At 41.2% G+C, this 17,748-nt stretch overlaps 1 pseudogene; it reads left to right on the forward strand.

Annotated features, from left to right (window-relative positions):
* Positions 1-17,748, forward strand: part of LOC115103938 (spectrin beta chain, non-erythrocytic 1-like) — a 115,652-nt pseudogene that overhangs the window by 20,668 nt on the left and 77,236 nt on the right.

The raw sequence follows: 17,748 nt of genomic DNA on the forward strand, positions 1-17,748 counted from the left end.
TCAACAATAAAATAAAGCACAACCCATTAAATGTTTTCGTTAGTGAGATACAGTGCATTCAAAAAGTATTCAGACACCTTCACTTTTTCCACATTTTGTTAAGTTATAGCCAAGAAGCACCTTTGGCAGCGATTACAGCTTCAAGTCTTCTTGGGTATAAAGCTACACCTGTATTTGGGGAGTTTCTCACATTCTTCTCTGCAGATCCTCTCAAGCTCTGTAAGGTTGGATGTGGAGCATTACTGCACAGCTATTTTCAGGTCTCTCCAGAGATGTTTGATCAAGTTCAAGTCTGGGCTCTGGCTGAGCCACTCAAGGACATTCAGAAACTTGTCCCAAAGCCACCCCTGCATTAAATGACTTAAATGTAAATGTCTTGGCTGTGTGCTTAGGGTCGTTGTCCTGTTGAAAGGTGAACCTTTGCCCCAGTCTGAGAACCTGCTCCAGAGTGCTCAGGACATCTTTGTACTTTGCTCCGTTCATCTTTCCCCTGGATCCTGACTTGTCTCCCAGTCCCTGCCGCTAAAAAACCACAATGCTTCACCGTAGGGATGGTATTGGTCAGGGGATGAGCGGTGCTTGGTTTCCTCCAGACATGACGCTTGGCATTCAGGCCAAAGAGTTCAATCTTGGTTTCATCAGACCAGAGAATATTGTTTCTCATGGTCTGCGAGTCCTTTAGGTGCCTTTTGACGAACTCCAAGCAGGCTGTTATGTGCCTTTTACTGAGGAGTGGCTTCCGTCTGGCCACTCTACCATAATGGCCTGATTGGTGGAGTGCTGTAGAGATGTTTGTCCTTCTCAAAGGTTCTGCCATCTCCACAAAGGCTCTCTGGAGCTCTGTCCGAGTGACCATCGGGTTCTTGGTAACCTCCCCGGAGCAAGTCCCTTCTCCCCCGGTTGCTCTGTTTGGCCAGGTGGCCAGCTCTAGGAAGAGTCTTTGTGATTCCAAACTTTTTCCATTTAAGAATGATGGAGGCCACTGTGTTCTTGGGGTCCTTTAATGCTGCAGAAATATTTTGGTACCCTTCCCCAGATCTGTGCCTCGACACAATCCTGTCTAGGAGCTTTACGGACAATTCCTTCGACCTCATGGCTTGATATTTGCTCTGACATGCACTGTCAACGGTGGGACCTTATATAGACAATTGTGTGTCTTTCTAAATCATGTCCAATCAATTGAATTTACCACAGGTGGACTCTAATCAAGTTGTAGCAAATATGGCCCACAGGCCCGCAAACCCATTCAGTCTGGCCCATGGGAGATTTGAGTGAGGTTTTTGGAGGTGGGGGAATTATTATTTTGGGACTCCAGGCCACACTTGAACTTCTAAAACTAGATAGAGAGTATGTAGAAATTATAATGGACCTATATATTTTCAAATAACTGCCCTTTTTCTGTCCCGCAAATAGAATTTTTTACCTTTTACCAATGTGGCCCTAAAGCCAAAAAGTTTGTCCACCCCTGGTATAGACTGTGTCCTGATCCTTTCCTTGTATATATGACTATCAATTGGTGAAATTACTAGATGTGATTAATGTTGGTGTATTATTTAGAGGTGCATGTGCCAGTAGTAACTGTGCAGAAACTCTGCAGATGAGTTCCATTTATTTTTAAAAATCACCCTTTTAAGAATGGATCGTACTTTACTAACATTCATGAAACTCATATGAAAATAAAACATTTCTGCAATTTGTACCATTTTTCAAATATGTGTTTTCTGGACATGGTATACGTCAACAAGCTAAATTGAGAAAGTGATTAGCATAGTATGCCATTGACTGTAAATATAATAATATTTGAAGAGATACGGTCAGCTAAGGGGGCTGAAGGAAGCATGACTTGGACGAGTCGAGTAACTCGACTTTGACTTTAACACCAATGACTTGTGACTTAACTTGGACTTGAGCCTTTTAACTCGAACTGACTTGATACCCTCCCCAAGCCAAAATTTAAAAAATGATGCTATTAAAAAAAGTGTGCAGCGCATCAACTCTTCAGATTACAGTTTGAATCAGACATCAGCCAATCAAATTGTGCCAGCTGAGAAAAAGTTGCGCGTGGCAGTGCAGAGGAACGTCGGCGGGTGAATTCAGACGGAGCCCTTGGAAAGATGATACCCAAAATTATTATTTTCGGATATAAAGACTACGCTGTATCAACAAAAAACAGATTGCACCTTGCAAAACATGCGGGAAGAAAATTACAGACGGAGGCGCAATAACTTCCAACTTTGTTCGACATTTGAAGTTGCACAAAGAACGGTAAGTCGTGGCTAATATACGTTAGCCTACAGCTATATAGTTTATAACTTTGCTAGTGTAGCATGTAGGCTAACGTAACGTTAAATCAGTGAGCCTCCACACAGTGAGTCAGTGCGGGAACGTGATCATTGCACCCAAGATTGAGGTACAACTGGCTAGGCAGTCGGTAACCTAAATCCTGCCTGATGTTACTGCTGTTCCTAAAACCATTGACACACGTTAGGCTACTGTAACCACACGCAAAGAGGGTGTGTGTTAAGGTTGGGCGATTCTGTACAAGCCTACATCGCCCGATTGCGCCCCATAGCGATCCTTGATAGTCGATTGCTATGGGGGGGGTCTTCCTCATGGCTACCCATGTATTTCCATGGAAATATAAAGTTGATTTGCATAAATGTAATATACTAACTATTACTCTTGTTAAAAATATGAAATGGTTTTACATTTGGTGACATTTGGTGAAGAGAACATTTTGACTTGTTTAGGACTTGAGACTTGATTTGAGACTTGTCGGTCGTGACTTGAGACTTGACTCGGACTTGCCTGTTTTGACCTGGAACTTGACTTGAGTGCTAAGACTTGAGATTTACTTGTGACTTGTAAAACATTGACTTGGTCCCACCTCTGGACTCTGCTGTGGCTATTCCCTGACCCTGCGATTTAGAGGGCTTCCAAAAGTCCAGTGTCGGCCTTGATCTTTTAGAAGGTCACTTCAGCTACACCCTGCAAGGCCCATAAAGCCGTCCTCTAGCATCGCCCTCCAGTGGCAGAGATACAGTACATGGAGGGCGATGCAGACATTGCTGTTACTGTATGTCATCATGATGTTTCAGTCCCAGTTTTAATGTATATACTGTAGTCTCACATTGCCTTGGTGTAAGAGACTTAACAGTATACAGTATTTCCATTAGTTAAGTGTTGTTGCCTTGATCTAGACCTACACTGGGATATATGGTTGTAATGATGGGCATATGATGCACAAAGAATGACAATAGTAACACTGTGACTACTAGTCTCACTCTGCTGTTTGTGTACTTAGAATCATTATCATCATTATGATCATTAGGATTCACATCTGGACTCCATTACCTTCATCATTTCACACCTGGACTCCATCACTTCATCATTTCCTCCCCTTTATATGTCACTCTCCCATGTTCGCTCACCAGCTGGTATTGTTCTTGTGTATCGGCGTACTGCCTTATGTTAGTGTCGTTGTTTTATTAAAACGTTTCACCTGCTTCCGACCGCCCCATCATTACACATGCATACCCTCAGCTTAACCTCTTACCTCTACCTGGGACGCTTGCGTCCCAACTAGAGCTCTGGAAATGCAAATGCGCTACGCTAAATGCTAATAGTATTAGTTAAAACTCAAAAGTTCATTAAAATACACATGCAGGGTATCAAATTAAAGCTACACTCGTTGTGAATCCAGGCAACAAGTCAGATTTTTAAATGCTTTTCGGCGACAGCATGAGAAGCTATTATCTGATAGCATGCACCAATACACTACAACAGAAAAGCACAGCAGGGGACGTAAACAAAATAATTAGCATTTCGGCGTTACACAAACCGCACAATAAAATAGAAAACAGTCATTACCTTTCACCATCTTCTTTGTTGGCACTCCTAGATGTCCCATAAACACTATTGGGTCTTTATTTCGATTAAATCGGGCCATATAAAGCCAAGATATCGTTATATGTAGACTGTGTGATAAACGAAAAAACAGCGATTTCACAACGTAACGTCATTTTTAAAATTCAAAAAGTAGACGATAAACTTTCACAAAACACTTCGAAATACGTTTGTAATGCTACTTTAGGTATTAGTAAACGTTAATAAGCGATAAAAATCATCCGTAGGCGATGTACATATCATTAGCTGTCGTCTTGGAAAACATTTCAGGAGAGAGCTCTTCCGGAATGATCTGGGCGGAGACCGGAGGTACGTCGTGCCCCTCTTTCGGTTCAACCAAGAATCAAAGAGGATTAAATTCACAAGATACTCGACTGCATGGGGATGCTGTGGGAGTTGAATGCTCGGTCTTATCTAATTCGGCTCACTGTTAACAATTGCTGGAAGTGGCGCAATGATATTTATTTCCATTTTCTGTGATCAGGTTTTCCTGCGCTTTCCGATGTAACGCACGTTATGTAATAGCCACAGTCGTGATTTAACCAGTTTTAAAAACGTCCGAGGGTTTCCTATACACACATTCTAACCATATGAACGTACTATATTCCTGGCATGAGTAGCAGGGCGCTGAAATGTTGCGCGATTTTTAACAAAATGTTCAAAAAAGTAGAGGGTAGGAGCAACTAGTTAACACTAGTTTAGAAACACGCAGCACTGTCATGGTGAGTGATGCCAGACGGTTGCTATATCAGGAAAGTATGGCCTTCATTCCCCTCTTGTCCAGACAGCTTTACATGACGGACATTGTGAAGAGTAGATGGTAAACGATAGCTTCAGACTGAACCGGGCCACACAACAGCAAACTGTTAGATAGCACAAAGGTTGCTGGGTGTATAGCACTCCATGGTGATTTGCCAAGCTAGTATCCAAGCTGTTGCAATTTCTGCTATTGCTCAGAGTGAGGGGGTGGATGCAGTCTAGTTTCATAGACTAGACGTAACATAGTAAATGTAAATCCGGGACACTCAAATAGTTTGGAATGTTTACATAAGACAGAAGGTTACTTAAGGCAAAACCAAAGGTAGGGTGGTTGGTCGAGATGGATGAGTAGGCGTATATAATGTGAACGTCTAGCAACCCAAAGGTTGCATGTTCAAATCTAATCAAGGACAACTTTAGCATGTTAGCTAATTAGCAACTTTTCAACTACTTTTTTAGCTTCTTTGCAACTACTTCGCATGTTAGCTTACCCTAACCTTAAAACCCTTTAATCCCCTACAGTCGATGTCAGTGCCCCTGCAGAAATCTAATTAGCATCATTTAAAAAAATCGCCACCAAAATCCTTCTGTTTAAGGTAGAGATATCTGATTTTTTGCATGAGCAAAAAAGGATAGGATTAACCCTAACCGTAACCCCTAACCCCTAACCCCTAGCCTAGCTAACGTTAGCCGCAACAAATTGAAATTCGTGAACCTATAACTTTAGCAAATTCGTAACATATTGTAAAAATTGCAATTAGTAACATATTGTACGAATTGCCATTCATAAAATATCATATGGAATGGATGATGGACATCCACAAATTAATACGTAACATATCATTGGAGTATTCCGGATTTTTATTTACTGGATTTACATGCCATCTGAATAGTGTGTGAATATCATGATACTTTTTCTTAGGGGAGGAGGCAGGTGGGACATTCAGATTTTGAATATACATTCCAAATACTGTGGATATGGGGTATGTAAATAGGATGTATCCCATCAATGGAGGTGCCATGTAACTGGCATGTATCTTTTGTAGCCTGCTCCCATTCTGTGAAGTAAACATTATGAAAATGAATGAACGTTAGCCTCACTATCTGTAAAAATAAATAGAAAAAAACATTTTTGGGTTGATATTCTATGATTGCACCATCTCTGATCAATGTGGATCTCAGTTCCCTAGTTGGTGAAATTATGGCTGTGAGTGAAATATCCTTACATTTATAGTTTAGTAATTTAGCAGATGCTCTTATCCAGTGTGACTAACAGGAGCAATTATGGTTTAGTTCCTTACTAACCGTGGTAAAAAAATGAATCTTGAAAATGGATCTTTCACTCAGTTCTTCACGTGTGCACAGCCCACAGCCAGGCAGTGTTGCAGTGCGAGGTGGAATAGGCTATATGGGATTTGTAGTTCTTTGACTTTGTGCGATTAACAACATGGCAGAAATACTTTGAAATACTTTCACTTAGTTGGCTTGGGGATTATTTTGATTTACATTTGGTTGAGTTGTCAACTAATGTGAATTTAACGTGAAATCAAAAAAAAAAAAACGAATTCCCTCACGTTGATGACTTTTTGCAAATCCAATCAGTTTTCCACGTTGATTCAACAGCATCACTTTGATCATTTTTTAAAACTATGTGGAAACAACGTTGGTTCAACCAGTTTTTGCCGAGTGGGTAGTTTCATGTTATTCCTTTCTGAAATTAGCAGATGGAAAGGTTTATAGCGAATTTTACGCTATATTGAGGGCAAGGAGTACATGATGACTTGCAGGAAACATCCGTACACACACCAAGGAATTTAAGAAACCCATTCAGTATTTGGCATAAGACCACACTACAAATAATACAATTTTAACCACATAATTAGAATTCTTAAGGGATTTCTTACAAGGAATGAACAGATTAATCTACTAGCTAACCCCATACAGTCTGGCCTGACCTGACCTGAAGAATTACCTTTGACCTAAACTCACCCAGCAAAAAGTATACCTGTATCTTAAAATGAACAATGCATCAGTTCTGCATTTGATTTAAACAAATGCCATTTGTAGAGCTCCATACCAACCCATATCTCCTCTATTTCCTTGAGGGCTGATATCTCCTCTTACATACAGTAAATGTTAAGACCACTAATACGTAATTGCTAATGAACCTTTCGCTGAATCCTAGGACTTCCTATGATGAACAAAATCTATCTCCCCTTAAATCATTCAATTGAAACAGAAAATGTATTTTGTATTAAGAATATGGATGGGGCCACCCGAGGGGCGCACTACAGACCCGGGTTAGATCCCAGGCTGTGTTACAGCCGGCCATGACTGGGAAACCCATGAGGCGGCGCACAATTGGCACAGGATGTCCTTGTCTCATCGCGCTCTAGTGATGGCAGGCCAGGCGCCTGCAAGCTGACTTCAGTTGCACGGTGTTTCCTCTGACACATTGGTGTGGCTGGCTACCGGGTTAAGCGAGCAATGTGTCAAGAAGCAGTGCGGCTTGGCAGGGTCATGTTTCGGAGGGCGCATGGCTCTCGACCTTCTCTTCTCCGGAGTCCGTACAATAGTTGCAGCGACGGGACAAGACTGTAAGTACCAATTGGAGAAAATTGGGTAAAAGCACAAAAGAAAATTAAGAATATGGATGGAAATGTTTTATTAAAGAAGACCTAAAAGATCAATACAGTGCAGTTGAGCAGAAGTATTATCAATGATTGCCTTAAAGTGATTTGCATAATTTTAGCCAGTAGTTTTGAATGTAGTGATCAATGTGCCAAACCGGGTCCCTGAAGATTGTCCACAATTGTGTTCTACCTCATCTATGTCTTCTACAGTACCTCATCTACCTCATATATGTTATGTCCCGCATTTAAAAAAATGTATATGTTGCGAATTCCAATTTGTACAATATGCTACGAATTTGTAAGTGCTTAAGATCCCGGACTACATCTTTTAAATTATTTGAATAATTTTTTACAAAACAAAGACTGAGAACTTGAGAATTGTAATGTTTAGATAACTGGTCAAATATAGACATGAGCTGTGTTGTTATCCAGCTAATGAAATTGGCTGAGTTGAATAGTCTTTGGCAGTCCTAGGTGCAGGTTATCATTTTTTGTCATGAAACAGAGTCATCACTAGCTGGTACATCCACAAAGTCATAAAATCTGATTTTAAATCTAATCTTAACCACACTGCTAATGCCTAACTTTAACCTTGAATGAAGACCAAAAAGCTAATTTTAGTTTTCATGAATAGTTACAATATAGCCAATTTTGACTTTGCAGCTGGCCTATCTAGCGGAAATCACTCAGTTCTGCCTCCAGGACAAGACTCATGACAATAAATGTCAACCTGCGTCCTAGGTGCGTCACAAACAGCCCTCTATTCCCTTTATTGTGCATTACTTTTGACCAGGGCCATTAGGGCACTAAATATGCAAAAGGGTGGGACATTTGGGACTCATCCCTAGTCAGGGGAGGAATACAGGGGATACACAACGTATCAGACGAGGAGGAAACGGCTGAGGCAATCTATAGACAACTACTAATGTTTACAGGAAGAGGATTGCAGTTTCTGCTGAATGTAAGCACTTAGCCCTATCTGCTAAGTGGCGAAGTGGGTAAATGTCAGCCGTAGTCACTGTGTAGGCCTCTGGTTAGGGAAACAAAGTACATACTGGTATGTACACTGCTGCTTCCATCAAATCAACTGTAGGAGCTGTGATGATTGTGATGGTGATGATAATAATGATGCCCTCCGTCTCTCTTTCTTTTATTCTTTATCATTCTTTATTCTAGGGTATGAGGCCTATTTTCAAAAGCTTCAGATGGGATTATTATTAGTTTATTTATTAAATACACTAGCAGTCAAAAGTTTGGATACACCTACTCATTTGAGAGTTTCTTTATTTTTTACTATTTTCTACATTGTAGAATGATAGTGAAGACATCACAACCATGAAATAACACAAATGGAATCGTGTAGTAACCAAAAAAGTGTTAAACAAATCAAAATATGTTTTATATTCTTCAAAGTAGCCACCCTTGCCTTGATGACAGCTTTGCACGCTCTTGGCATTCTCTCAACCACCTTCATGAGGTAGTCACCTGGAATGGATTTCAATTAACAGGTGTGCCTTGTTAAAAGTTAATTTGTGCAATTTCTTTCCTTAATGCGTTTGAGCCAATCAGTTATGTTGTGACAAGGTAGGGGTGGTATTCAGAAGATAGTTCTATTTGGTAAAAGACCAAGTCCATATTAAGGCAAGAACAGCTCAAATAAGCAAAGAGAAATGACAGTCCATCATTACTTTAAAACATGAAGGTCAGTCAATCCGGAAAATGTCAAGAACTTTTAAAGTTTCTTCAAGTACAGTCGCAAAAACCATCAAGCGCTATGATGAAACTGGTTCCCATGAGGACCGTCATAGGAAAGGAAGACCCAGAGTTAGCTTTGCTGCAGAGGATAAGTTCATTTGAGTTAACTGCACCTCAGATTGTAGCCCAAATAAATGCTTCACAGAGGTCAAATAACAGACAACTGTTCAGAGGAGACTGCATGAATCAGGCCTTCATGGTCGAATTGCTGCAAATAAAGCCACTACTAAAGGACACCAATAAAAAGAAGAGACTTGCTTGGGCCAAGAAACACGAGCAATGAACATTTGAATGGTGGAAATCTGTCCTTTGGTCTGAGTCCAAATGTGAGATTTTTGGTTCCAACCGCCGTGTCTTCGTGAGATGCAGATTAGGTAAACGGATGATCTCCACATGTGTAGTTCCCACCGTGAAGCATGTTGGAGGAGGTATGATGGTGTAGGGGTGCTTTTCTGGTGACGCTGTCAGTGATTTATTTAGAATTCAAGGCACACTTAACCAGCATGGCTACCACAGCATTCTGCAGTGATACTCCATCCCATCTGGTTTGCGCTTAGTGGGACTATCATTTTGTTTTTCAACAGGACAATGACCCAACACACATCCAGGCTGAGTAAGGGCTATTTGACCAAAAAGTAGAGTGATGGGGTGCTGCATCAGATGACCTGGCCTCCACAATCACCTGACCTCAACCCAATTGAGATGGTTTGGGATGAGTTAGACCGCTGAGTGAAGAAAAACCAACAAGTGCTCAGAATATGTGGGAACTCCTTCAAGACTGATGGAAAAGCGTTCCAGGTGAAGCAGGTTGAGAGAATTCCAAGGGAAGCACACTCTCAACAATAGAGGACTGCAAATCTAGGAGTGGGAAAATACCTGTGGAAGAGTAAAGTTTTTGGGGAGTTTGATATACCAATATCTCGCTTTGTCAAACAGCAGTTCCTCTCCTTGTCACTATTAATGATGACTAACATGATACCATCTTTTGTCAATACATTTATTTTAAATAAAGAGCTCAGGACTTTCAGGGTAGCTATATTTAAAAATGGAAATATAACATTTTGAATCTAATGCTACCATCAACTTTATATATGTCACAGAGACTGAAATATAACAAAACGGTTTGACATAGAAACACAGACTTTTCGTTGTTTAATTTGTATTATCTTTATTAATTATTAATTTATTAATCTTTATAAAATGTGAAAAATATGAATAACTTTCCACCCATGATGCCAAAGAGGGTGCTTTTGGTCATTGACTGCAGGAAAGGGCTACCCTGATTGAATGTGGTATATTTGATAGAAAACATTCTGGTAGAAGTGAGTCTCGGGTTTTACCAAAAGATGGCACTGTGTGTCTTGATAAGTTTTGTCCTTAGGCATCAGCAACACATTGCTGGCTAATTCACTTTGAGTGGGGTAACACAACTTACATTTGTAACACTGTTGTCTCCATTTCACTATAATGTCATTTCTATCATGACAAAATGTGTCATTGTCATTAAATTTCTCACTTTTCACAATTTTCTCACTTCACAAATCTGTAATTGTGTTTAAATCCTTGACATATTTGGAAAATGTGATTAAACCAAGAGATAGACATTGTGTCCTATTGCTCCATTTGTTTACCTATGAACCATGTTTAGGAAACTAACCGAGAGTATAGTGTGAAAAATCAGGCTGAAATCTTACTCAAAATATCCCCATAGTTCTGCCCTTATACAATTGTTGCATTCCAGGGCATCTTTTCTGTAGTCGTGCTGCACAGATGATCAGATCTCACAACCACATTAATATGATACAGCAATATTTTGAGATGCACAGCATAACAGCACATAGACGACTTGGAACGCCATCTACAATATGTAATTCCACTGCTGGGAGAAGTCCACCCCAGGTACAGAACTAGAATCAGCTTCCCCTCCCACAACCCTAACCACAAACCATTACAGGGGAATATGCTAAACTGACCGAAGATCAGCATCTCGGGGCAACTTCATCCTACACCTAATACAGCCCTGGTGTCCTAACTGAGTGTGGCGTGTATGTGAACATGTCTCTCTCTGTTTCTGTGATTGCAGGGCTTCATCAGAAGCCACTGATGAAGAAGTGTAATCGGTGAAAAGGTCAGAGGTGAAAGGTCAGGATGACGACAGTAGCCGCGGAATATGAACACATGGAGATCACGCAGCAGTACAGTAGCAGCGACACGGTCAACAACCGCTGGGATGACGAGTGGGATAATGAGAACAGCTCTGCACGCCTGTTCGAGCGCTCGCGCATCAGGGCCCTGGCAGGTGAGTGAGGCAGAGAGGAGAGGAGAGAGAGTGTCAGGATAACCCCTGTTGCTGGCATTGCATTTACTTAACCTCATAGAATAGCAATGGTTGTATGATGATGTACGCCTGGACTTCAGTTCAAATACCATTCAAAATACTGTAGCTGTGCTTGCCTGATGCAATGAAACCAATACAAATGATCCCAAAAGTGCAAACTCCACCCACCTGGCACTCCAGGCAGGCAAAGCAAACGCTCAAAGTAGATGTTTGCAGACGGATACAGGAAGATATGGAAGAAACCTCTTTGAAACTGCTCGGCAACCACATCGTTAATTTGTATATAGCTCAATGTGTGTTGAGAAATTCAACTCAGAAAATAAGAGGTGATCATTTGGTGCACATTTGTAAGCAATTATTGTTGGCGGTAATAGAAGAATAGTTGTGACTTTCTACCATTGAGCTGTTTTAAATGAGAAATTATGTACAAAATCCCCATGGCAAAGTCACCGATGCTTACTGGAACAGAGAGAGTTTCAATAGGTAAGTGCCTGCACAGAACCAGAAGCAAACCCAGCAATTAAGCAAAGTGTTTTGACAAGAGAGAAAAAATGATAAAAAATAGAAATGAGAAAGTGTTCCTTGGTTTCTCTGCTTTCTGGCCGGAGACCACAAAGCCCTCTGCATTCCGATGAGCATCCTGCTTCTCACATGACTGTGTTTTCCTGCATTCCTGCCCAGCGGAGCATACGCCTCTCCCCCACCTCCACTTGCTGCAGTCAAGAGTGTCTTCAATGGCTACATGAACACCTACCTACTAGTAACCAGGCGCCTTGGGTTGAATCGAAAACGGGTCATTCTGCTATTAAACTTTGTTCTGCTTTGTAAAATGAAAATGAGAATGAAGTCAACGGAAAATGAATTCAAAACATTTGATTGAAGAGGGCCCGCTTGATGTTTACAGTAATGGTGTTACTATTGCATCTGAAAATCATCTCGCCCCATATGACTCAAACAGTAACATAATTACATCATTACATTCCCAGTGGCTTGGTAACTCTGTAACCCCCCCCCCCCCCCCCCCCCCCACACACACACACACACACCACACACACACAGACGCCCACACGAGCAGGCAAAATACTCTGTAAAGTTGCAATATGCAGAAATCGCTGCAACGTTTCCTGGTTGCTAAAACTCTAATAGTTCACCTGATTTCAGTTTATGTGACAAAATAAGCTAGTACAGTGTAGAGTCATTATGCCTTCTAAACCACTGTAAATTATATTTTCCATAACCAAAAATATTGTTGTTTCAGCTGTTTGAAGCTGGTGTACAAAACCGAAAGTAAAAGATGCAAAAACAAAACTTAAGAACAGAACGCATAGAACTAGTGGACATAGAACCGATCTACCGCTTCTTATACTTGTTTTCAAGTAGAATGATCAATCTATAATTCACATTTCTATGTCAATTTGGTCAGGTCGCCCAAAACGTTACATATTGCCACTTTAATGTGTACCATCTGGTTCAGGATCAGGCCCCCTGACAATGAATGGCAGGTCATCTCATTCGTTTCAGGGTTGCCAGATTGAGTTGTATTATTTTAATTCCTTCAGGTGGATCACCAGATTAAAGAATGCTGGCTATGACCTCTCACAGGTGTAGCTGAATTGCAAAGACATCACCTTTTCCTTCACGTACTGACGTGGGGTGGCAATTTTTTATTTCTTCACAACCCAGCCGCATGGCCATGAGAGAGAGATACAGTACAATGCTCATCTTACAAATATGTAGTAGTAAGTAAGGTTTAATATTTTCCAGAGATTTTACCAATTTTCTATCCCGAGAAATGTCTGTTCCAACCAGAAGTGCTTAAAAGCACAGGAACAGCTGGCACTGTAAATGGAGAAATATACACATTCATCTAAAGTTTTGTTTTTGTATTTGTTGCAATTTAATCCATTTAAAATCTTGTCAAAGTCACAACACTGTTTTGTTGTATCTTAGTTTTAAGGTAGCCTAGGCCTATGAAGCACTGGCCGACTGGTAAAATATCATGAGGTCTATTGAAAATTACATTCGTTTTTAGCCTACCTTTGACTGAAAGTTGTCAGACAGCTTGTTGACTCTTTCCTCTCCCCTTTGTTAGTAATTAGATATGTAGAAGGGTGAGCCGGTCAAGGATCGACTCAGACAAAGTGGTAAATTGTATGACAAGCGACAGTTTATTCAGAGTGAAGATATCTGGTACCGCGTAATTACGGCTCTCCCGTTAGCTCGCACAGAACAGCAGGAAAAGAGACCGTTAACATTCAGCACAGTCCTTATATGTGGAATAGAAAGTAGGTTGATTCTAGAAGATCGGATCTTTGGATTGGTTCAGGCTGGGGTGTAGTCTGTAGTCTTCCGCCATTGGCTCAGTTGTCTGTCCGTCATCGTAGAATCCTCTTCGGGCCTGTCTGTTCTTGGTCACACAATGTTCGGCTAAAAGGAGATTATGTGTGTGCGCTGGTTTGGCAGTTAGTGTGTAATGTGGGAGCTATCCTGTAGGGGACCCAACAGGCTTTACTGTGAAAATACGTTGCTATGTGTTGTCTCAGTTATAACAATGCAATAGCAATGTAATAGCAGTATGCTGGTCACCTGCATAAGAAATAGCATTTCTTTACACCTTACACCTGCTATCGGGGGAATTTGGGAAGGCTGTGGCTGTTTATACTTCATGATAAGACCCTTATTGTGGTGACTGTCACAGGGAACATCAGATTCTCAGCTAAACAAACAGGCCTAGGCTAGTGGAGATTCGGCACAATGAATAGCGCAGTGGGTAAATTGTCTGCGAATCTGACCAGTAGCCAAACGTGCGCCCGCTTTTATTAACGTAACATTGTGATTTTTTTTTGTAAATGTTTATTTCCTCAAGTGCTTTTGTGGTCAAAGTGTATCAGCCGTTTTGTGATTAGGAACAGTTTATATTTGAGCCTCTGCCAGTGCCACATATTAGTGGAGATTTGAATGTGAGAGGGAGATTGAGATTGGACGTTGTCTATCGTAACTACGTCGAGAGGTCGCTTGTAGGCTGCGCATATAGTAGGCAATTCAATTTATAGAAGCCATGTAGTTTAAGAGATGTTTTCTATTGGGGACTTGAGTAGGCCTAAATATGGTAGGGTGCTAGTGTTGTGATGACTGGTCTAATGTATGAATGGATCCAGAGAGTTGATATGTCGCACCTGCATATTTTGTATTTTTGCATTTCGGCTAATTTACCATTCTTTCTCGGCATATCCTCTCTTCAGTTGTCATACGTTCTTGGGGAGGATAGACTATGGCCATCTTTTTTTAACGCTGATCTGTATAGCATGTAGACCTACTTGCTGTTTGCAATGGAATGGTTGGAGAACGCGTCGCTCGCAGCAAATTTATGGCGACTTTGTGTAAGTAAATAGGCCTACGGTACGCTACAACAGCTCACACACATATACACACACTGAACGTTGATGATTGATCATGCAGAGAAGGCCGCACAGAAAATACGTTTAGGCATTGCATGCCATTCAACAGTTCCATTTCACGTCATGCTGTTCATATACATAATTTATTGTAATTTAATAGCCGCACACATTGTTATGTTGCCACCACGTTGTCCCAAGACGTTGATGATGACACGGTGTCTGATGATATTTCTGCCACGGCCCCTTGTTTTTGCAAGGCTGAAACCTGCTTCATCCACATATATTTGCTCATGATGCACTGCATCTGCTTCTAGCTCCATGACTCTCTGAAAGAAGACAAAACAATGTAGCACAGTACGAAAAGGCAGGGATCAGTCAATATGACGTAGGACCATACACTTCCAGATCTAGTACCAATGATAAGATGGTGTAAAGAGACTCACGCTGACGTTTTGGAATATGGTGTTATCTGCCATTATGTGGTCCTGCAGTCCTCTGAGTCTGATGCAGTTATTTGAAATGACCCTATTTACAATGTGGGGCTCCTGCTCTGGGGTGAATAGTCAACCTCTTCAACCAGATACTGGTTTTCTTGCAGTTCTGTAAAAACATTTGAATGGTTTTAGTGATCCTTCTCATTATGAAAGTACAGTACATATTACTGTAGCAGTAAGACAACAGCACTTAGTTATTTACCGGTTCTCATTTTGAAATACCCAGATGATACCTGCAACAGTATAGCGGCTCAGATTTGGTTTAACCCATTGCCCAGCCTCCCTCATGCTCATCCCATGGCATCCCTCATGCTCATCCCATGGTTGACAACATGGTCAACAACGGTCGCTCTGCTTTCATCAGCTATAATGTTCCTGACTCCTCTTCCCCGTCCTCTCCTTCTCCCCCATCCTACTTCAACTCTTCCTTCTCCTCCTCCTCCTCTTACTTCTTCACCTCCTCGTCCTCCTCTAGTTCTCACCCCTCTTACTCTTTGTCCAATATTGGTCTCCATTGTTGTCCAAACCAAATGTTTACCTGTGGTCTATTTATAGTGCTCAAGCTCTGACTTGTAAGTGAACTAATTATCTGAAAGTGTTTCCACGTGTCAATGTGGAAAGGCAATTGGTAAAATAGTGTAACAATGTAGAGACCAATGTTTACAGTTTTGCTAGAAGTGTGTTATTAAATTACAAACTGAGTGTAAAGCAGAGAATGTGCATTCAGTTTGGCACCCTTGGTAAATGCATTGGCTCCAAGTGTTAATGGTTTCAGAGATAGTACTTCAAGGACCACTGTTAGTGTTTAAACATTCAGAAAAAATTGTAAGATCCCCATTAGCTGTTGCGAAAGCAACATCGACAGTCGTGGCCAAAAGTTTTGAGAAAGACACATATTCATTTTCACAAAGTCTGCTGCCTCAGTTTGTATCATGGCAATTTGCATATACTCCAGAATGTTATGAAGAGTTATCAGATGAATTGCAATCAATTGCAAAGTCCCTCTTTGCCATGCAAATGAACTGAATCCCCAAGAACATTTCCACTGCATTTCAGCCCTGCCACAAAAGGACTAGCTTACATCATGTCAGTGATTCTCTCATTAACACAGGTGTGTTGACGAGGACAGGGCTGGAGAGTACTGTCATGCTGATTGAGTTCGAATAACAGACTGGAAGCTTCAAAAGGAGGGTGGTGCGTGGAATAATTGTTCTTCCTCTGTCAATCATGGTTACCTGCAAGGAAACATGTGCCATCATCATTGCTTTGCAGAAAAAGGGCTTCACAGGCAAGGATATTGCTGCCAGTAAGATTGCACCTAAATCAACCATCTATCGGATCATCAAGAACTTCAAGGAGAGCGGTTCAATTGTTGTGAAGAAGGCTTCCGGGCGCCCAAGAAAGTCCAGCAAGCGCATCTGGAAAAAAGCTTGTCCGGAGAAGACAAGGTGAGCGCTACCATCAGTCCTGTGTCATGCCAACAGTAAAGCATCCTGAGATCATTCATGTGTGGGGTTGCTTCTCAGCCAAGGGAGTGGGCTCACTCACAATTTTGCCTAAGAACACAGCCATGTTACCAACACATCCTCCGAGAGCAACTTCTCCCAACCATCCAGAACAATACCTTTTCCAGCATTATGGAGCACCTTGCCATAAGGCAAAAGTGATAGGTAAGTGGCTCGGGGAACAAAACATCGATATTTTGAGTCCATGGCCAGGAAACCCCCCAGACCTTAATCCCATTGAGAACTTGTGGTCAATCCTCAAGAGGCAGGTGGACAAACAAAACCCCACATTCTGACAAGCTCCAAGCATTGATTATGCAAGAATGGACTGCCATCAGTCAGGATGTGGCCCAGAAGTTAATTGACAGCATGCCAGGGTGGATTGTCAACACTGCAAATATTGACTCTTTGCATCAACTTCATGTAATTGTCAATAAAAGCCTTTGACACTTATGAAATGCTTGTAATTATACTTCAGCATTCCATAGTAACATCTGACAAAAATATCTAAAGACACTGAAGCTGCAAACTTTGTGGAAATTAATATATGTCATTCAAAACTTTTGGCCACTACTGAACTCTTCACACACAAACGCTATCTTAATTTGTCCCTGCTTCTCTGCGACCACAGAGTGATCAAATTAAGATTGGAGTTCTGTATGCAGGTGTCCTATTTCAAGGTAAGTCAGAAAAGCAAGGTTTATTTTGGTGCATGCGTTTTCCACTTACTGCAAATCTGTGGGCTTGGCCATTCTCCATGAATTGTTCTGACCTCATTCATTCTTTGTAGCATCATGTGAAACGTTTGAGAAGAAGCTACTTCATAAGCTCAGCAAAGGCTATTGTTTCACATCCAACTAAAATAAAAGCATATATACATTAACCTTGTCACAAGGAAATGGAATGGAAGACTGTGTAATTGTTATGAACAACTCAATTTGACATTTTAAAGACATTTCA

The sequence above is a fragment of the Oncorhynchus nerka genome, linkage group LG21 (assembly GCF_034236695.1).
Source record: "Oncorhynchus nerka isolate Pitt River linkage group LG21, Oner_Uvic_2.0, whole genome shotgun sequence".
NCBI lineage: Eukaryota > Metazoa > Chordata > Actinopteri > Salmoniformes > Salmonidae > Oncorhynchus > Oncorhynchus nerka.